Source organism: Anas acuta, chromosome 10 (genome assembly GCF_963932015.1).
Source record: "Anas acuta chromosome 10, bAnaAcu1.1, whole genome shotgun sequence".
NCBI classification, from domain to species: Eukaryota; Metazoa; Chordata; class Aves; order Anseriformes; family Anatidae; genus Anas; species Anas acuta.
The window spans coordinates 9,663,028-9,686,105 of NC_088988.1; the positions used below are offsets into that span (position 1 = coordinate 9,663,028).

At 38.3% G+C, this 23,078-nt stretch overlaps 1 long non-coding RNA gene across 1 annotated transcript in view; it reads left to right on the forward strand.

Annotated features, from left to right (window-relative positions):
* The window catches only part of LOC137862024 (uncharacterized), a 30,093-nt gene that overhangs the window by 1,298 nt on the left and 5,717 nt on the right, over positions 1-23,078 (forward strand). The window contains exon 2 of the long non-coding RNA XR_011100014.1: positions 18,563-18,709. This is a non-coding gene — a long non-coding RNA (uncharacterized lncRNA). The remainder of the gene's footprint in view (positions 1-18,562; positions 18,710-23,078) is intronic.

The following is a 23,078-nucleotide window of genomic DNA, read 5'->3' on the forward strand; positions in this document are numbered from 1 at the left end:
TAAAAGCATGTGATTTACGGAGCTTGGTGTTAATCTTTATTCCAGCTGACCTACAGAAGATACAATTTAAAAGAATATGACAGACTTTCAACGAGTCAAATCTTTCATGCACAATTGCAGAACATTTAATTTATTAAAGTCCTGAAGTCCTGAGGTGGTTGCAAATGGCTTAATGCTACTGGTTTTCCTGGGAAAGACTGTTTCAGGGACCATACTAATGCTGCCCTTCCTCTGGTGTTTTACATATGGTGCATATGTAATTACTTTTCTTTCAAGTCTTTTTGAGCATTCACTGTAGTAATGCGTGCTTCTCAGGGCTTCTTCAGATGGATTTCAAACAATAAAGCTTAGCGGCTGGAACAAAGGAAAGGATGCTTTTAGTTGCTAAATGTGAAATTAATCCTTTGCCTGCAGATGTTTCAAAATGTTTAAGAAAGCTCATGGTGATTTCCTTTATTCTACTGAGGATGTGCTATTTTTGAAAATGTATTGGGAGGGGTCAGTCTTTCTTACTATGCTATTTCCATTTGTGTTGTGGTACCAGTTGGGACTCAGTTGTGATTCAGGATTCTCACTGTGCCAGGCCCATAATGAAAATACATTCCCAGTCTCAAAGTCCAAGGTATTTTATTGACTTTGCTGTTATATTTAACCGTATTCTTGATACTATTTCTGAACATTTCTGTTACTCTTTTTACCTCTACTTTGGTTACTATGTATGGGATTTTTACTATTCTTTTTAGCTCAGAATTCCTGAGCTCTAATCCTACGTGCTGTATTGGCTCAGTGCAGACAGAGCTACTGACCTGCTCTTCATCCTTCTTCTAGAGAAGTGTTTCACCTTTGAACACCTGCTACTTGTCACCACCTGTGGATAGCAGTGAAGGAGTCCTTTGGAACAAACTATGGCTATCTAAAATCACTCAAGCATTTATTTGTAGCATTATTTTAAGATGGGTCAGTTCCCCAGTCTCTTTCATCACACGTTTGGCACATCAGTTTTGCTGGCAGAGTAGAAGGATCAATAGGGAGACAGCTGAGAATAGGAACAGTTTAAGTTGGCAGTATTTCTAAGACAATAGCATGAAGAACCCAATTAGGGTATATGGATGCCCTATATAGATGCTGGAAACAGTTGGTTTGCTTGGTAAGGCAATTAGGAATAGAAGCTAAGCTGTCAAAAGGCAGGCTGTCTTATTAACAGAGTTAAAAGGCCTCAGGAAAAATTGCAAGTTGATGATGAATATTCTTTAGGGATCTCTTTACATGCAGGCCTGTTACACTCTTTCCAGGCTATTGGGCTCACTGGACCTTTGATCTGACCCAATACAGCAGTTATTTTTTCCCTACTTGCAGCTTTTGGGGGTGGGGTGTTAGGGTAGCAAGAGGGGACGCTAAAACCATAAAAATCACTATGAAATTTGGACACAAAAAGCATTTACTTGGTATGTATGAAATCTGTAGCTTACAGGGAAATGATGACGTTTAACGAAGTGTTAGAGTGTTTGTATATGTAGAGGAGGTAATTGGATTGGGTAGCAATGTGATCTAATTGCTGTATTTCCTCAATTAAAAGTCAGTATGGATATACATCTCTTCAGGGTGATTGTTCATTTTAGTGACTGGAATATGCAGTTGCAGTGATGCTTCCAGAGGTGGAAGGAACTATTTTGAAAACGTGGAACAAGTTTTGAAGAGGCTTTCCAGGGGAATGTTTTGCCTTTTGAAATTTAACTTCCAAAGATTTTTCTGTTTTTCCTTAATGGCTTACAAAATATTTAAATTTATAACACTTAAAATTGCTGCCTTGAACTTGCACTATGTACCAAGGTGTGAATGTTATCTCTGCTGTATGCAAACAGGAAGACTGTTGGCCAGGACTAAATGTCTTTTTGAGCAACTTCTAAACAAAGTTGCTAAGTAGCTATATTTTTGCTAAGTAGCAATATTTTCATTAGTTTCTTATCCAAATGCCTCAAATGAAATTGTAGACTTGTTGGGTTCCCAACCACACAAACAAAAAGGAGTCTTTGATCTAAATATGTGACAATCTAAAAGATTTGAATGACCTAGCTCTTCCTTTAGCCTCAGTAGTGAAATAGCTGTCAATGGAGTTGAGAATGCATTTTTCATTTGCTGAGTTATACTTGGGTGCAATTCTGAGGTTAATTAGTCACGTCTCCATGAGGTGGGAGCTTGAGTATTTTTTCCATATGAAATGGAAGTGTGTATCCATGTCTATACTTAGCAATACATTCTAACTCCCACAATCAGGTACTAATTGATAATTACTGGTTTACTGAGCAGATTAGACTAACACAGAACGTTGTCAAAGTACATATGTTTGTATATCAATTGAAGAGGGAAAAAATCAAACCAAGATGGTGCTTACAAACATCTGTCTTTCTGTTCCAGAGCAAACATTTGCCTTATTTAAGGTGTTGCACCATTTTGGGGATGGAAAAAAGTTTAAAAATACACTTCATGTTTACATTCCTTGTACACTAGTGACTCTATTCTCATTTTTGGTTCGTTTATTTAATCATTCATTGCTCATTTCAAAGCTGCTTTTGGACTGGAAACTTGTCTCATTTGGCCCCTTTTTAGCTGGTGTTATTTCTGGATCTATGTATTACACATTTCCACTCTGAAAGCAAAAATTGTATGAGAGATTGAGAGGACTTGTCAAAATCATCAGCTTGTCACTATAACCAACTGACATTTGAACTGTCAGGTTTTACGTTTTAACAAATGCAGTTTCAGCTCCTTTAACTGCTTGCTGCTTGAATGTTAAGGTAATTCTGGCAGAATATACTTTCTGAACAGCTAAAAATAGCAAGTTCATCTTAATGGCTTCAAAAGAATGCTGATATCCTAGAGACGTGGTGGGTAAAGTAGTTCAGGCAACTCTTACATTTGAAGAAACAACACCTGACTGCCCAAAGCAAGTTTCGTAGGACTAGTCAGTGTCCTTTACTTAAATCTGGAGCTATGAAAACAATTATCATTAGATAACTTTTAATTCATCTGTTGAAGACCTGTGGTACAATCTTTTCTACCTTGTGTAGAAACAATCTCGTTTTAGAGAGGATAAAGACACAGCTTTTCGTATCTATCATTCAGTTTTAGTTTGGATCTTCCATGACGATTTAGAAGTTGTTCATTGCTTGTTTAATACAAGCTATACAATTTCATAATCAATGGAATTTTTACTGTGAATTGGAATAATAAATATGCTGTCCTTGCAGAGGAAGTCCTTGCAAGACTGCAGGGAAGAGTGGACCTGGATAACTCCTGAGGATACTTCTGAAACCACCATCTGATATTCTTAGATTCTGTCTAAACAAATGATGTTCTCCAAAGGGCTCCATCTAAAATGTGCTGAACTAAGGAGATAAGAAATGTGGTTTATTCATAAGCATTACCAGTGTAATGAAACAAATACTTGTTAGAGAAAGGGCATCTATAAATAGCTGTTGGGGAAAATTTTCTTCAACTGCATCAAAACTGGTGAGTGTATTAGTGATAATTTTGCTGGAAGATACTGAGTTTTTCTGGCACAATGAAGCTAGTCAAACTCATTTCCTGACATCTAGCACGTTCTGAATCCTGTACCAGGTAAAAGTTGCTGATGTGTTCTGCATTCTCATGAATAATATTTGAGAACTTTAGCATCTCTGTGTTAATTAGTTGTAATCATTATTTTTTTGGCTCATGTAATCATTACTTTCTTGGCTTAAAATTCCTGAATTATAGAGAACTAACTTTGAGTTTGTCTTCAGAAATGTGTGTGTTCCAATGACACCTTTATGCACTGAAGTGAACATAACAGTTCTGCTGGTCTGTCCGTTCACAAGAAGTTGGTAAAACAAGGTATCTCATCATTTTGCTCTGGACTGTAACAGTATCAATCATTCATTAATATTCACAAGATTTATTTGCTCCCACGAAAGCCAACTGAACAAAAGTAATTAGCATAAGGAAATATTCTGCCGGGATAAAATAGAGAAAAGATCTTAAGATTAAAATACCTCTAAAAGATTTTAACAAGAATAACTTGTACCTGTTCTTACTCTTTCCATCTTTGTTTTAAAATTATGAAAGTAAAGGGGAAGCTGAACTTGAAACAGATTATCAGCAGTGAAACGTTGTTAGCTGTAAGATAGGGGACGAATGTTTTCTGATAGAAAAATAGGCCCACATTTGGGTTACAGTTACATACCTGTAGTCCCAATGCTACCAAAAATGATGCAGAAATCACTGAACTTGCCTTCAGTTCTCCCAGCTTTGTGTATGCATTGTCATTCCTTAGTGCACAGGGAAATGGTCACTGTGACCAGGAGGAGGTTGAACCAGTGCATCCTTCAAAGGTAGGGGAGCCTGTCATGGACAGATACAGTAAATCGAAGAGCACAAGATCACTTGTTCTTTTTTTAGCCTCAATTAACGTGTAGCAAGGTAGCTACTTGCACCACCTTCATCAGTTCTTGGAACAGAACTGAAGAAAATGAGTGGAAGCATTTCCAAATATTTGCAGGGTATGAAATCCTGATCTGGCAGCAAATCTTAGCTTTGCTTCCTTTGCATCTTAAATCTGTGAGAGGTATAACCAGTGTGAGTGAAGAGTTGAGTATTTACAGCTGGAGATGAGCCATGCTCTGAAGGACTGGTGAGGCCACATCAAGTTACATCCTAGTGGAGGAGAAGGAAAGCGGCAGCCATAGGACTGCTGCACCAGGTGATGTGGGTGTGTGTCCTCTTTCTAAGGGGACATTATCTCTTTGGTGTTCCAGCAGACCTTTACTGACAAGCTAGGAGTTGGTTTTATCTTCAGCTTAAGCTTCAGGGATTATTCTTGCCTGTGTTTCTTTGCTCAACCTTGTTCCTAGACAAATGTGTGGATGGACATAAAGAATGTCAGCTGTGAAAACACCTAAGTATTTCACTGTTCTCCACTACCTCTCTGGAGAGAAAGCAAAACTAAGAAAAACAAAAAAACAAGTATTTTTAGCTATGACCAGCCATGTGACAAATAAATAGCTGGTAAGGATGCTTTAAAATAGGAACTTCTTCAGCAATAACAACTTTCCATCCCCACTTAGCACAGTCAGCTGTATAAACTAACATTTTTGAAGAAAGAGCTTGGATTAGGCTCAAGCCTATACTTAGCAGCCAAGTTTCAGGTCTGAGAATGAAGGTTTAACCCTTATATGGGATTCTGCTAGATACTGGTAGAAGTAGGTAAACAGTTGGAAACAATGAGATGGTGAATTGTTTGTTCTTACATTGTCTGCAACTGTCAGCACTTACAAAAAATTACTGTCATTCAAAATAGTTTGGCAAATGTTTCATAGGAGGGAAAAATAGGTCTGTTAAACTCATCAGAACCCATAGAGAAACGATTAATCTGTAACTTAAATTTACAAATAGTTGCTCAGAATCAGTTGATAAGACAAACTTAATAAAAAAATATATACATATATAGTTGAAGCCTTCAAGCCTCTGCAGAGCTGATAATGGCTTCTAGCATGAAGCTGTGATTATTACTCAGGCTTACTGTTATAGGGTCCTTGTGCTACCGTGCGTGGGTCCCATGAACAGCAGTAGCAATTCCTGAGTTGGTCTGGTGTGCATACTGATATAATCCATAGTTTTATCGTTCATGAGGATGAGATCAGTGTCTTGCCTGAAGTCTTACAAGGCTATATCTTGACAGCAGTTGCATTTCTGTTGTGAAACTGAGGCCTGAGGGTGGAAGAGTCTTTTCTTTTGTATTCTTCTTCCCACATAGTTTTAGTGGACTTCCAGCACTGTAGATATGCTGGAATTGTGCTTTCAAGTATATTCTCTTTAAAACATCACCTGTGTTAGCTAGTCAATTACTGCTGCATTTCATTACTTAGTTTCAGTGCTGTCTTTTAGAAAAAAGTTGTAGGATAGTGATCTGATTTTATGCAGCTGAGACAGTAAAATAGTAGAGTACAGTTATTAAATGCTTCCATTTATCATTCGAGTGTTCACACTGAAGATGTTCCACTTAATGACCCTTAAAATAGCCACTTTAAATGATTCTCTCTCAAACAAATGAGAAATACATGCAAGTGAATCATTAACAATTTTTATAACAAACATCAAAACATTACAAGGGACATTGAACTGAAGCATACACTGAGTCATGTGCTCTTAAAAATAAGTGCTTACTGACCTTAGAAGATATAATTGGGCTTTTGAAATATCTTAGGGATTCAGCCAAAACAAACTGCTGTGCATTAGCTATTGGGGGGGGGGGGGGGGGGGATCATTGAACTGGCAGATCATGTATTAAGCTATCATGCAGCTTCATCTGTTTCCAGTTCAGACAGGCTCTAGGAACAGCATCAGGACCTTAATGCAGATGAAATCAGATGAAATGAAAATTCATGAGAAATACCATCACTAAATTTAGTTGATCCCTATTGCAAGTCAGGCCCTCAGTAAGTACAGAGCTTTCTGGCAATATTTTGCATTTGCTGTCTTTTTTTCCCCTGCTGATCTCTTCAACCTGTTGTACTGTCGCGTTAAAGGGGTGTAGCTGATTAACCGTTACGGGCCCGGTTGGATTCAGAGTACTGAACCAGTCGGACATTCACCAAAACTGGGGGGCCGTTCGGACATTCACCAAAAACGTAATAACCACCTGGGGGTCCGCTCAGACATTCACCAAAAACGTATTAACCACCTGGGGGTCCGTTCAGACATTCACCAACAATGCATTAACCGTCTGGGGGTCTGGTTAGATTCAGAACACTGAACTATCACGGATAACCACCCTCACCCTAGTTGCATTAATGAGAGCTATCACAATGCAATCAAGTATGGTTTATTACAGCAACAGATAATCAGGTTCTTTTGGATTGCCGGTGATAGTGACTATCTGCAAAAGCAAGCTAGTATGCATGAAATACACAGGTGTTACAGGGGTTCTAGGTGCGGGTTCTAGGTGCGGGTTCTAGGTGCGGGTTCTAGGTGCGGGTTCTAGGTGCGGGTTCTAGGTGCGGGTTCTAGGTGCGGGTTCTAGGTGTTCTAGGTGTTCTAGGTGTTCTAGGTGTTCTAGGTGTTCTAGGTGTTCTAGGTGTTCTAGGTGTTCTAGGTGCGCAGCCTAGAAATAAACGCGTTAAAAGGATCAAAGACTCTATAGAGATTTATAAGCAAATATTCAGATCTCACCCAAAGGCGTCCCAATGGGGGGGGAAGAGAGGCTCAGCCCGTCGACTGATCCCAGGAGTCAGGAGGTCCTAAGGATGTTTTATGTCCTTGGGATGGTATCTCCCCTGACGATGGTATCTTCCCTAACATCCCCTCTCTCTTGGGCCAATTTATATTATTTTCTATCTTTTAGGTGGAGCTTGAGTGGCTCTAGTCAAGCATATCTTGGTTATGATTGGTGTAAAGTTTTCCCGTCTCCGTTTAAAGTAATAGGCTCCGAGAAATTCAGAGCGCATGCTCAGTGAGGGGTGGTCGCACCTTGGAGGCGGGTAGCTTTTGGGATGGAGGTGTGTTTTGGTATTATAATGATATTATAATGAGCAAAAAGTACACTAGGGTACAGCATTTGTCAAAACATGACAGGTCTTTGGCTTAGGGTGGCAAAAAGTGCAGCTTTGTGCACAAGAACAATCGAGGCCCCACCTGATTACAGAGCCTAGCCGTGGTGTCTCCACTCCACTCTACGCTCCGTGGTGTACCTTAGAGCTAGCACACCAAGTTTCCCCAGCGCGATAGCATCTAAGGTTGGGAGCCTAGGGAATGCTCAGATAATGCAGTTATGCCCTACCCTGAAAGCCTCTTCAATGCTGTACCTTTTCCTTAAAAGTGTGAATGTTAGTTTTATTTTCCTAGTTACTTCAGGCATTTACACCACACCTGTACTGCCAGATCCTGCCATAACTGTGCTGGGGGAGGTTGGTACCTGACTAACTTCATGTTCAGGTTTGTCAATAACAGTTGACATCATATGATGTATGGGCCTGCTTAATTCAGAGACATACCCCCTGAAGGCACATCTCATGGGGATGTAACTTGAATCTGGGAGCTGCAAAGTGAAGGAGGAAGCTTAAATTGTGCAAGTAAAACCTACGTGTGCTGCCTTGGGTTGACTGGTTACTGCTTGGCCATGCTTATTTACTTCCTGTTGTACCAGCTGTTTAGTACGCTAGCCTAATTTTCAAGGAGGCACTAAAATCTGGTATTTTAGAGAAAGCTCTGGTCATCATACGTCCAGTTTGGCTTGTTGTAAGCATGGGAGTAGGATTTCAAGGGAAGCTTCGTTCTGGCTTGTTACATACTCAGGGTAAAAGCACCAGGCTCTGTGTAGTCCAAGGTAGGAGCTTAATGTGAACTAAAAGGTACTGGTTCTGTTGCTTTGCAGCTAATAAATGGAAGTAATACTTATTAGAAGAGGAAAGCTACACACTTCTCCAATGGGAATTCTGCACCCATGGGTATGAAAACGGAATTGGCTTCATGGATTTCACAGTGGAGCCTGACCCCTTCATGATGTTGAGGATCATCAGGGAGAGTTGACTCCATGGCTGGACCCTTTTTTGTGAACAGCTTCAGATGCAGAGAATCCAAACATGATAAAGCAATATTTTGGAGATAGGAAATCAGAATGTGGAAATAACATTTTAGATGGGTAATACTCAAAATCTCCACCATGTACTTGTAGCTGTTCTTTGGCCTCAAATTAATTTGAACTTATCCATCAGCCCTTCCTAATTTTGTAGTTTAGTCTTAACTTCAGTAAAAGTAGATATAAGGTCTTAACCAAGGACAATAAAAAAGAAACTTCTGCTCAGATGCCAGCTGGCTAACAGCAATGCAGGTCACTTTCCTCTCAGCTCTGGGTGGAAATAATTCTTTTCAGATGTGCTGCAGCAATAACAGTCCTTGGCCTTTCTGTGATGGTGAGTAAAGGCCTGAAGAAACTTGTCTGCAATATTTAAGTGGCTCTTCTAGGTCATTGACAATAGCAGAGAAACATACTGGCAATCTGTTCTTGATCCTAATTTAAGATGCTGTGACTTCCTCAATAGCAGGTACAACAACCTAACCCTTCAAGGCCACAGAGATTAATATAAAGTATACCTGATGGCTGTTTTCTTCAGAGTCATGATGTGAAAGCTCAGGACTGTTGTGATACAGATCTGATGAGCTTTTCCATGCTCTTCCTACAACTCCTCTTTCACTATTTAATGTTATTTGCTTAGTATTGTTACTGTTACTTCCTTCACTTACAAGTCTACTAGGCTTCAAGACAGCAGGTGCCTCTTCACAAATGTGGATTACGTTACTTCCTGCTTTTCCTTCCTGTGTTCTTTACATTAGCCCTTAAATAAATTTCTAGCCCTTAAATAAATTTCACTAAGTCTGTCAAACAAGATTTAGTATTTACGTACACTCATTTCTTAACAGTTCATATTTATTCCTAGTTCTGTGATCTCATCCCTTATTTGGTTTTCTAGCATCTAGCAATCAACTGAAAGCAGGCTCATTTGGTTTCTCCTTCTCTGCCTCTTTACTTTTCTTCTACAGTCCCTCTCTGAAAATGAGTATCACTGTTACTAAGCCTTGCCTTTATGCTAGCAATTTCTTCCCAATGTGCAGTGGGACATCTTCCTACCCAGTAATCATCATATTTGAGTCTATAGTATAGAAAAAAAGTTTAAGGAAACTGCTTACTTACAGGACTCTTAAGCACATATTTGACGTGAACAGCTTTCATGTTTAAAATGTGGTATTCAATTAATTATCTTTTCAGGTACTATATTTTAAAATGATGTACAAGGGTTGGAACTGTGGGGAAATCAAGTGTACTTTATCCAAATTTGAGGCACAAGATCAAAAATAGTGTTTTAGACACCCGTTCTCTTTACAGCTATTTCCTGCATTACAGATAAGACAAACAAGGACAAGAAAATAATTTGTCTATATCCTGCTGAAGCTGCAGGTAATTTAACAAATGCAAAAGTGACTGCTCAGCAGCAAAACAGACATGGTTTTTGCCTGTGGCACAAGGCAAAAGATAGTTTTCATGTATATGCTGTCAGATTAACAAAGCTGTTTTTCTTATATGTGTTTTGGCATGGGGAATGGCTTGGAGTAAGATAGTAAAAATAACATCAGTGAGAATGTATGGACCAACCTGTTTGGGTGTTCCTCTTGTAATCCTGTTTCTTCACAGAATTCTTTCCCCAGGATGCCATCTACATGAGGTAGCAGGAAAACAGAGTTGCCTAAAATTCTTGTAGTGATTTGACCTTCAAGAAGCAAAATTTCTCCATGTGTTCCTGCTGAGCTTCCAAAAATGCTGGAAAGCAAGCTTTGCTTATAAGTGCTTGTATTTGAAGGTGTCCTTAAAAAAAAACAATATGCAGTGTGTGGGGTGCTCTGTGGTGATAAAAACAAAAAATGAGCTTAAAGCGTAAGCATATTAGTGTGTATTAAAAGCATTATCTGTGGAATGGAGATAACAAAAAGCGATTGCTTTCTTATTGCCTGCTATGTATATGCAATGGATTTGAGAGGGGGTTTTACTATCTGAGGATAACAGGAAAAGTATATGCTCTGGGTTCCAGCTGGGAGCTTCCATGGCTAGATCAGCAGGCAGACTTCTAAGAGAACGTACAGAAAAGACCAGTATCCACAGGAAGAAGTATATGTTTGTGCAAGAATTTTCAACGGTCTGACAGCTTGAAAGCATATCCTGTCTTCCAGCTTTAGGAGAAAATAATGTGCTTTTGAGAGGTGGGTCATCCACAGCACATTAATCTGCTGTGTAACTGAACACATCAGAATGAAAAGTACTGCTCTAAGTTCCTTGTACCTGTAAGGTGCTGTGTAGTCTAAGGCAGTAACTCCCATATGCAGTTGTTTTACTTGTAATTATCTAAGGAAAAATCCTTACACCCCATTTGTTCTGCAACCAATTTTAAGAAGCAGGAAGCTTTTTCATGTAGAACTAATCCATCGTGAAGCCAAGACTAAAGCTGCCATTGGCATGGTATTATCAAGGGCAGGAACCAGGTTAGCTCCCATTAAAGTAAATCAAACTTAAAAATAAATAAATAAAAAATCTCATGCTAACTTTGTTTGTGAAACTCTATCTTGGTCGAGTGGCATAACTGATGGTCATAGGCAGAAGTACAGAAAAATGGGCAGAAAAGCAAACTGGGTCCATAGAACATGTCTAGAGAAAGTTTCAGGCCTGAAACCAGTGGGTGTTAAGTGAAGTCTTCCAACAAAAAACAGTTGGATGCTAGAAGACCCTTCACTGCTTGAAGACAAGTCAAGTCATCCTGTCTTAGAAAACCTCGGTAATGATAGGAAGCAGTGTTGTATATTTATTATAATGTAAGCTGTGTGTCATCTTCATTCCTGAAGACAGCCAAAATTCAACCAGATAAGGCCCTGAGAAACAAGATCAAGTGTTGTTAGCTGTGCCTTGAGGAGAGGCCTAGATGTGACCAGGAGATGACCACCTGTGAACTGTTCCAGCTTATGTTTTATACGATTTTGGAGTTTCATACTGAAAAAATGTTAATCCTTTTCCTTGTAAGGGGGTCAGTGTAGACTCTCTAGAGCCAGATTTTCAACTGTTCTCTAATGATTTAAAACCGTAGATTGTGCTTGCAAAAGACTACTGTAGTAGTCTTCTACAGAATATTCAGTTTGTAAGTATGCATGCTTATTTGCTTACACAAATGTCTCACTTTGTAAGCATAGATTTAGAAGCAGCAGCTGAACATGAAGTCTCTGCTGTCTTACTGCAACATCGTTTAAAAAAACTTACAATACCTATATGACTCATGTCTTAGATGATATCATGTGATGTCTGGAAAATAGATTTTGAGGCAGAAGCAATATAACGGCACTTTGCATTGATTCACATTTATTTAAAGAAATATGCATAATATTAGCCTCCCACAACAAAAAAATCATGAAATTAGAGTAGAAATAAAGGCAGAGAAATCATGGTAAGAGGGTTACAAGAGAAGTCTTAGCCATATGAGCCCATGAATTCAAAGTGATTCAATCAGCATGTATCACTAACTGCATGAACTCATGTTAATATTTCTCAAATGACAAAAATTATATGGTTATGAGATCCCTTCCAAAGCTAATGGATAAAAATATATGGCAACCAAAGCCACAAACTCATCTTATTGGCAATGTGAAGAAATGGAGGGAATAGTGTTGGTTACCTTCAAGTCTTTCAAGTAATCTTTTAAGCAAACAGTTATTTGATAAAAGTAATAGAAGCTGGTACGTGTTAGGCCCTCACATACAATCTGGTTCCCAGCCCAAAAACTGCAAGCACTGCTGGAGACAGGCTGGGAATTCCTCCCTCTGGCACCAGTGAACCTGGAACTAAGATGTTAGAGCCCAGTTGTAGAAGCTATTGAGTTTCTTTTCTGAAAGGCTAGGCAACTTCCAGTCGTGAGTTTGTAGTTGTTCAGAATTGGGCTTTGGGAATGCTTGCTACTATTTATATTGAAGAATGAGTCATCCTATTTGCTTATTACTGTAATTGTCTATAAAGAAAAGTGATCACAGTCCTCTAGTTGACCTTACCTGCCTAAATACATTCCATAATTTAGTGGTGTTGCTGGCTGAAGGCAATTTGGGTGCCAATTTATCTGCTGCAGCCAGCTCACTACAGCCTTGTGTGACACAAATGAATGTTTAAGTTGCAGCAGTTGCTTTCACATACAGTTCTTTCATTGATAATGACAAGAGTAAATTCCCTATCTACTGTCCCAGCTACATGTGATTCACACAAGCTGAAAAAGAACCATTCCTGTCCGAGTTCCTTGGAGGGTTTTTTAGGTAAATTGGTTGGTGGCGTCAATAAGTGTGACTCACTGGGGGAAGCAGCTTCTGGCACAAAAAGTGCTTGGTGTCTGTGCTGCAGTGCTTGAATTAACAGCTCTGGTCATTAGCAATAGCCTGCTATCTTTTACAATTATATTGCTTCCTAATGGCTGCTGATTTCAAAGTAGTTTTTGAGGAAGAAAAGTCGTAATGAAGGTTTAATGCTTGTGACAGTTGGTCTAAACTGGGTTATCTGTTTGCCAGCCACATTGACACATATAAAATTGAGACATTTTTCAAGTCTATCTGTTCCAGCAAGGCTGCCATGTATGCACTTTGAAAGAGGGATGATATTAAGACAATAAGACTAGCAACAGCTAATCACCTTTTTTTATGTGTTAATATTCTAATGTGGTATTCTGACATTAAGGAATGCTTTATCTTTAATTTGGTTACAGAGCAGCTAACTTTTGTTTTTAAAACCAAGACTGCAGAAGACTCCAGTATCAAAAGGATTAATTCTATTACGCTGTTGTAATGTGCAGGTTACGATCAATTCTTGGTGGTGTGATCAGCGATAGGATTTTGCTGGAGTAAGCCACATCATGGGTTTCCAATAATCCTTGCAGCTCTCATCCACATTCACTCCCACAGGTCTGAGTGTGCAGGTGATATGACTTGCAAAGAAATAACATTATTGAAAGCATATTTTGTGTTAGGCAAGAGGGAACTACCAGTTTTGACCAGTCTAAATATAAGAATTTCAAGTTAGATATCTCTACCTTCATGTTGTCATCAAAGCTGCCAGAACAGTATGATTTACACATGCTCTTTTAAATAGTGTACAAGGACAAGCGTGGAGCCAAAGATTACCTAGTACAGACAGAGGACAGAGCAAGTATGTTTTCTGCCTGTCTGCCCATCATTTAATCTTGCACATACTCATTTTCCAGTGTGCAATTTATATCCATGTGTTACCTTAGAATTTGGTGTGCTATCTGCTCTGCTGACTCTAAGAAGGGAGGACGGGAAGATGCTATGATCTGTTACAAACCTGCATTCTGTTCTTACCTTGATCTTGAGCAGTGACTTGCACAGAGTGACTGCCTTGTCTTGGCCCTCTGAGACTCCAGGTGTCCATAGTGCTCATCAGTAGCAAATCGTGCCATCAGCTGGCTTCTGAAATGCATTTAATATTTTCATTGAAAAATAAAGGATATGGCACTCAGCTTTGCATCTCTACTGTCATTTACAAGTGCACAGTGGGCAAAGCCAACTTCAGTTCCTCTTTAAGAAAATGAGCAGGTGGAGAAAAGGCTGTGAGTCATACTGGGCTGCTTTAAAGACAGCACTAATAGTGGAGTAGAAGCATACATTGAGTGTAGTTGAAAAATGACTCAAGCTGGCTTTCTCCTCAGTGAAATGCAATGGTTTTATTGGCAGGAATGAAGGCCCATGAATCAGCTGAGGCTGACGTGCTAAAAAAGTAGTGAAAAAGCCATAGAAAGGGATCTGGCTGTTAGGGCTCTCTGATGTTTTCCATTTGTGAGATGTGTTTTTCAGCTGCTTATAATTTTGCCTTAGTCTTAAGAAAATATTCTATCTGTGTAGCTAATTTATTGTTTTTATAGTCATTTTCAGGTACGAACATAGACGATGATTGGTTTGCTTAAGCAAAAGGTAACTGCAACGTCTTTGAAGTACTCTGATGCCTCTGTACTTTGGAGCACAAATGTAACGGAACAGGTGCTAGGGAGCATTGGAAGAGGACTTGGTACTGTGGGGGCAGAATAATGTTTTGGGCCACTATTTGATATTCAAAAATATCCTAGCTTTTGATTTAGTTAACCTGCACTGTGTGTATTATGATGCTGAAAGCTGGATGCATGCTTGAAATCTTTTATCTGCCAATGATTGAATTGCAGTAACACTTTACTTTTTGGATGTTTTTTTCTTCTACGGACTGACTAAAGGGCTACAACAGCTTCATCATAGGAGATAGCTCTGCTGTGTGGGAGGAATGCCACCTCTTATCAGAAACTTAGGTGTCCAGGATGTCTGAAATGGTAGAAAAGAGTAAATCAGTGCCTTAGGCAGTAGGAAGTCAAATTAGAAGCTGAAGTAAAGAGCTGTAGTAACCAGTACGGGAAAAGATGTGTCAGTGCTAACAAACCTTGTTATAAGACACAGAGGCTCTTGTGGACCTTCCAGAAGTTACCACAGTAGGTTGCAGACCTGCTAAAACATACAGGAAAAGATGTAATGTGAGCACTGTCAGAAAATAAAAATCTAGGCTTTCTTGGAGGCTCCTTTACATGGTATTCCTCCTGTATTCCATCCTATTAAGCAGTGGTTATGTCCTTTTAATAGGATTACATTTAATCTATGTTCTTGTGTTAATGTTTGGTTACACATGGCCAAGGCCAATAGCAATTGGAATTGTAGACTGTTTTGAAAGAAATCATGCACTAGCTCATTAATGCATGTGTGCTTGCTGGCAAGGTGCCAAAGCATCTATATTTATTGCCTCCATTTCAAACAAAATTCCAGACTCATGCATTTACAACCTGAGCAGCATTTTTGTTCTCACCCTGGATGTTCCTTAAATATTATGTCCATTGTAGGCCCTGAATAGAAAGAAACACCCATCTGCTATGCTGTCAGAATGGAGGTTTTTAAGGCTGACCACAGTTGACTTGAGCATTGTCAAAGCATCTACACCTTTTCTTGTAATCTCCCCTGAAGTGATAGCATGAAGTTACTGCTATTTACAGGCCTTTCTCATGTGTGGATTTGACAACCTCTTCATCATCACTAAGGAAACAATCTACATATCCTTTTGAATAAAATTCTCTTGATAAGCACTTTTTATAGACCTTGGCTATATTATATTTATTTGGACAGTGAAACATGTAAATGTGGATATAATTAAGAATAAGTAATGCATGAGCGATACCAGCTACAAAAAGTTGCTCAAAGGGTGTTAATTTGTCCCAAATATAGGAGAAGATGGAATGAAGGCCAGAGAAATCTATTTCAGCTCAGGGTTTCTTAAACAGTAGCTGAGCAGGATGCACTTATTTTAGTTACACTAAGAAAAAAGCATAAATGACGATCCTGGAAATTTTTTACATCAGAATAGATCCCACAGAAGCAGAGGCCAGCCTAGGGGAAATTCTGTGCTGCTCCCCCTCCATACCCCACTTTTTTTCCCACTTCTTGCTCTGGAACTGGCTGTATCAGATTGTATTTTTATTTTTAATCTGTTGTTACAGTGCTTTAACTTTCATAGAGTTTATGGAATACAGATATAGTTTTGACTAGGAATGTTTATGAACAACTCATGTAAAGCTAACAAATTTCACTCAGCACCCACTTCAGTTTTAAGATGTGGTTGCCAATAAACTTGTGTCAAAAGTGATGTCAGTTGTCAGCTTTCTCATGTGATTTTCTAAGAGAAGAACTTGAGGATCTACATAACTTTTTGACTTAGGCTATACCCAGAACTAACCATTTTCCTTTGATTGAATTTCATGTTCTATCATTAAATTTCTCAGATATAGATCTAACTAAGATCAATTGATATTTCTGTTTCCTTGGCCAAATCCTGCCTTAAATCCATTTGGATACCAGCCTATTTCTTAGTGTCTTTTCTTTTGCTTCCTGATGTTTGCTTTTCTTCTAAGTCTTCCTGTGTCCTGTAGTGTTACTTGTAACAAGAATCAGTATTGTTTCTTGTACTTTAGCTGTCAGATACACTAGACTATTTTGTAAGCCTCTCCTGTTACATTTTTAGCAGTGCAGTTTAAGATGTCCATTGTGGGCCAGCAAGCGTAGCACAGAGATACATGTGCAAGACTTCACCATGGGTAGAGATCTGCTTTTTCCCCTATTTGGCCAGGGTGCAGTTCTCAGTGCATTCTGTGTAGTGTAAACATAGTTTTCTCCTGCTAAGAATGTAATTTATTCTTTAAATAGTAATTTGAGGCTGGAAAGGTTTTGGTACGTGGCCTCTATATAATGAAGATACAACAAAACCTTTAAAAGGAAGATACATTTTCACCACAGTGAAATACCTCCAAGAAGTCAAAGCATTGGGATTTGTATGTTTCACTCTTTCCAGAGAAAAAGAACCTGAGTTACTAGGTGAGTTTAGTAAATAGGTGTCCTCAATTTTCAGGAGGGGAAAACTGAAGCAGAGTGCAGTTGCAGAGTAGAACTAAGACTGCAGTCTGCTTTTTTTTTTTTTTTTCCTGGGTTACTTGTTCTTTGTTTCTGCATGTAGTGTATGCTTCCGATAATTCTTGTTTTTATATATATATAATTAATTGTGTTTAAATACTAAACTCTTGAAATTAAACACCTTCCCTCACTCCATCTTGTCTGCATCCACCCTAGATATGTAATCCTTCAGAGGAGAAAAACAGGAAATCAAATACATGGGTGTTTTCCCCCTTAAACAAAACTTTAACCACAAAGGGAGGATTTGGATCAGAAATTGCAAGGACAGTGTCACTGAATACAACACTTTGGTGGGCACTTAAATATCCAATTGTATTGGAAGCAGTAATTTGCTTTCAGACATGCCTGGTTTGTGTCAAGACAGTACATAAACCACAGTACATTTGTAGAGCCAGAGTAGAATTATTAGTAACTGGCTTATCAAACACTAAAACAAAGTCAGCATTTATCTTGGGTTTAAAGTGAGATTACAATAAGGTAATCATCAGTCTTTAAGGGCTAATCTACAAATGCAGATCAAATAAACACATCCATGTACTAAATCAGTACCCTGTGCTGAGTTACTATCTGTTTAGTATCTGCAGGCTCTCCAGAGTAGTTATATTTGTGATTACTTATAATCGTTTCTGGCTTTGTCTCTGTGGATAATAAATTTATGAAGGCGTATAAAACAAGTAATTGTTTCCTTTCCTATCTGGTTTAGCTGTAGCTGTAATAGCTGTTATATGGGCACTTGTGTTTTCTGTGTGCCTCTGACTTCTAAACTGATTTATCTATCTGGTCTTGTGAGATAAGGGTGATGGTTACAGAGACATCAGAAGAACAGGCAGTGTGCTGCTGGGGGTCCTCTTACAGGCAGTGGGAGGACTCGGACCATCCTGCTTTGCCTGGACCAACTTGCTGCCTTTGGTCCAGAGAGACAGGATTTTTTGTAACTTCTGGAGGGGATGAGCTGAATGCATCTTCCCTACTGAAAATTTTTCCAGAGGTGTGACTGATTGACCATGAAGTCAACTGTCTCTTTATTATAATAAGTTCTGTCTCTTTATTTTAGTAAGTTAAGTATTTGCCTCTCAAACTCTGCACTTCAGAAATATGAGCCAAGCTCATTGAAACCAGAGTAGTTAAGCACAGTGTGAGACCAAAGCAGAGAGAAGGGTCATGTTAGTTTATTTTGGGAGCGGGATATGGATTTGTTCCTTGGAGTCTGGGATCTAACTAGCCAAACTGCATTCAAGAATCTGCCTAATTCAAAACCAGCATTTTCTAGGTCACAGTTACAGTTGTGTTACTTCTGTTTAAGCTTAGTCTTGTCCTTCTGTTTCCAAGTTTTCAGAGCCTGGCAACACATCTCCCACTGACAGTGTTAAGCCCCTTCAGATTCAATGTGTGTAAACTTACAAAGTGTGAAAATACAATCTGCTAGTGTGCTCTCAACCGTGTGTTCTCTTGGTGCTTTTGTACCCAGTGAGCTGAGTGCTGCTGCTTCCTGCTACCCAGACATGTTCATCATGTGAAAGGGAGAGAGCCCCTAAGTGAAGAAGGCAGCCAGGAATGGCACCTGTATTCCATCTGAATGGAGTGATTAAAGCCTGGAAAGCCTCAGGAAATACAGGTAACCCCCCATTATTAGACAGTCCAATCTTTCAGATGATTATATCAAACTTCTTATTTTTGTAATCTGAAAAAAATGATAAAAAATCTATTTGAACTTTTCACATTAAAAACAAATAATTTCTTGACAAATAACTTTTGTCAAGAGCTAAAATGGCCTTGTAAGTGATGTGCAATGACTAAAAGTCTAGTGTTTTGCTGACTTCACAGAAAGGATATTGTCACTTACCTAGGTGTCTGCTTAAGAGTATTAGCAATTCCATTGATGACACTAAAACCCTCGGGTTTTACACTTTTGTTGACGTCAGTAGAAAGGTAAGACTGGTTTACACAGAAGTAAACCAATAAGGATGTACTGCATTATGCAATTACTAAAATATAATCTTTTTTCTTCATTGCCTTTATTTATTAGTGACTCATACTTCTAGGACAAAATTCAATGCTTTAACAACTTCTATTGACTTCTATTGTTGTCTCCTAAACCTAAAGAAAAATGGATCCTCTATAGTTCATTTTGCAGCCTGACTAAGCAGGTTTACTGCCAGGACGGGGAAGAGGTTAACCAAAGGGCGGTGCAAGACCACATCTTGACAGCCCCATCCTTCTCCTAAGGGAGACAATTAGTGTTATTTTTACAAGTGCAATAACTTTATTGTTTACTTTTCCTGTAATGTCACTTGCCACCTAAATTACAGCCAAATTGCTTGATTAAAGTCAAGAGAAACTGAACATTCATTTCCAGGAGCATAAGGCATATAGCTTTATGTTAGGAAGGAAAAAAAATAATTTGAACGTTTTAAAAAATGTTTGCATCTCTTTCTCCTCTGTAGCTTTATATTGCATAGTGGTAAGCTTTTCCAAACAAAAAGAAGGAAATGCCTGTTTTTATGAAGTTAGTTGGAAACTAGTTTACAGTGAAATGAGTTTTCTTTAATTTTCATACTGTTTCAGCTCCATGGAAGAAGTGGTAATGGTTGGCCACTAGGCAGCAGTAGATAAGGAATAGTAGATAGGAATATTGTTAATGCTGTTAATAAATAGCCTGTCCTGGAGCTTTATCAATTTGTTATGCATCTGTATAGTAATAATCTATTCTATTAGTATCTGATTTACCCTGCAAGTAATTCTGCTTCAGTAGGGTAAGTTATACGGAGCAGAGGTCTCTTGTCCTGTTGTACCTTAGCAGAGTACTAATATAATGTCCAATCTGAGGAATAGATTCCTAGGTGTTATGTTGCAAATAACCATTACTGTACGGGCACTGTGATAGAGGAGGGAAATACTCGAGTAAATGAATTGCAGAAGAATTGATAAGGAAGGATTTGAGCAGAGTTTTCAGTTGCTTTTTGTCTGTGGTCATCTGCTGTCCACCCTTTTTAATTTTTTGTTTTTATAGGTCTTAATCATAGAAAACTAAAGGGAAAAGAATATAAAAAGTACTTCTTAGAATTTGCTTCTCAGATGTTCTTCATGAGATGTTAGATATGGTATATATTTTCTAAATGCAGGACAGGTAGAAAAAAAATCTTGGGCTTTAATTTCATAGCTAAAAATGAATGGGTCTTCATTGTAATTTTGAGCTAAATAAGAGGTAAAAAGAAAATTAAATTAAAGGTGAGCTCAAAAGAGGTATACCTAATACAGTGCCTTCCAGGTGAGGGCATAATAGTGACTTTTCATGAAGTCTAAAGTGAGTTTTCATCACTGTTTTTGTCTCAGCCTGGCTTGCCGTACAGTCAGGAAAAAGTAAAGTAATGAAAGCAAGGTTCAGAACTGTCATTAAGACATTTTCACAAACCCTGGTTACATTAGACATTCAGGAGAAAAGACTCAGATTTATGGGTCAGACTCAGAACTGGATTGCTTCTAAATAATTCTTATTAGATCTTACATTATAAAAAGATAAGAGTGCTCAACAAGATTAGTCTGTAGACTGGTAAATACCTGGGAATATAATTTTGAGTTTGCCAGATTCCATTATATTAAGGCAATTCATACTAATGCCATTTACATTGTCATATGGTACCACAACAGAGGAAACCATAGCAAGAACAAACTCCGAACAGAGATGAATGAATACAAATGTAATTTAAAATAATGCTGAAGTTCCTATTCGTCTTCCTTGCATTTGTTGTTAGAAATAGTATTTTTATTTCTACAATATGTATTTGGAGCTTCCTGTATCCTACTATTTATTAGTAGAATTAGCCTCATGTCTGAGGTCAAACCAGAAATAGTAATGTTTTTAGAGAAATCCAGAATTACATTAGATAAATTAATAGTTACTCTGGATTATTTCTTACGGAAATTACTATCTAGCCCGGAGGTTTTAATTTAGGTTAAAGTTAGAGGTTTAAATTTGAAGGTTTAAAATTGAAAGTTAAAGTGGTCAATTTCTTCTCCACTCTTGACCCACTGTGAATGATACTAACTAAAAATTGATGGCTTTGCAACCAATAGTGTATTTTAGAAGTTTTTATTTATCAGCTGTTTCTGGGGGGATTCCACCTTCATCTGTAAATGTAACTACTGGCCTAGATGGAAGTAGTGACTTCAGTTTGTCATAGCCTCTTAATCAAAAACATTTCTAACCGATTGGGTCACAAGCTTCCAATGGTTTCTTCCCTAGCTAAAATCATGTGGTACCTTGGCAGACAAATATTCACAGTACTGGTCGGTGGTTCATTTGGATTTCAGAAGATTTCATCTTCAGAAAAGTGAATCAACTTGAACATCACAGCTTATCTGTGGTAGTCATAGTTGTTAGGTACCTCCTTGTCCACATTCAGGTAAAGTGGTCTATTCCACTTCAAAAAAAGATTAGAAAAATCAGTAGCTTTTACTGTGCTTCTCATTTCTATCTTGGAATGTTACTTTCAGTTGTCGTAGCAGTGAAGAGATTGGTACAATATACTGTAATTATTATATTGTTTATATACAGTACCTAATACGTTTTTCTCCAGTTTTTAGTTTAGAATTAGTGAGTTTAATATTGTTTTAGGAGCGTTATTGTAACATCTAGAAAGCTTAAGTAGCCAAAGCCCTGTACTGCTGTGAACTTCATAAATGCATACAATATCCATGTCTCTGTAATCCTAGAATAACAAGTTAGGATAAACTAACCGTGTGAATTGAAGAAGAAAAAGCAGAGCAGGGAGAGGAGGAAGAGAACACACTTATTTCTGCATAGGACTCAGGTTCTATACCTGAGATTAACGAATCCACTGTGCAATACATCCACCTCTCCCCACAGTATTTATGGAAGTGTAATTAGATCTCAAAACAATGAGCTAATCTTTATGGCAAAGTATTAGACTAGAATTAGCCTGATTCTGCTCCTAGTGAAGTTAGTGAAAATTTTATCACTGAGTGTAGTGGGAACAAAGTTATGTCTACCCTTAACCTTTCTCATAGCTGTCTACATATGGAAGTGATTACCCTGCAGAGTAACTCAACATTATTTGATACTCCAGGGTGCAATTCTCTAAGATGTCAGCACTCCTTTGACAGCTAGCTATTAGAGTAAAGTTTCCAAGTCTGGTGTGTTAATCTGTCCCCTCTGAGATCAAGCATTCCACCTTCTATAATAATGACAACATCTTAGCGGGCCAGATTGTTATCAAGGGTTCTTGGAATCACTTCTGTTTTGTGCTGTTTATCTCACTCTTAAACCCTCACATGGTATTTTAAAAAAACTAATATCAATCTTGCAAGAAGAAGCTGCCCATCTTATTGAAGCAGGTCTCAGTTCATCAAAGCATTTTGCTATCCTAAACAAGTCATGTCCTCAAAAAATAATTTTGAGGTAAGGAAAGAAGACCTTGTCAAATGTGGAAAAATGGAAAATATGGAAGATAGCTCTGACATGCTATAAAAGCTTATGGAGCCACTTGGTATTTTGAAGAGTTCCTACAGGTGTATAGACACACCAAGTTAGTATGTCCAATGCTTATGTTATTGCAAATCTTTTGATATCTGGTACTTTGATTATGAATTCACCCATTGCTTTATTACTATGTTTTTATCCTGGAGGTAGGGTAGAAATGTGACCTGATTAAAACAGATCTTTTAAAAAGAAAGCAGTTCTTTCTCTCTGGCACAATTTGTCTGTGAATGTATCTTTGTGCATGTGGTATTTAGAATAACTTTATTAGCTGGGAGCTTTCATTTTGTTTTTACCATCTTGGGTTGGTTAGCCATCCTGTGACTGAGTGACAGTGAACAAACTATACAAATAGGTTCCTGACTTGTTCAAACATAGCTTCATGCAGGAGCAGGTAAGAGTTCGTGCATACCTACAAAGATGGCTCACACATTACAGCAGCTAAAATGTGTTGTTAGCCAATATACATTCCAATAAAAGCCTGAAG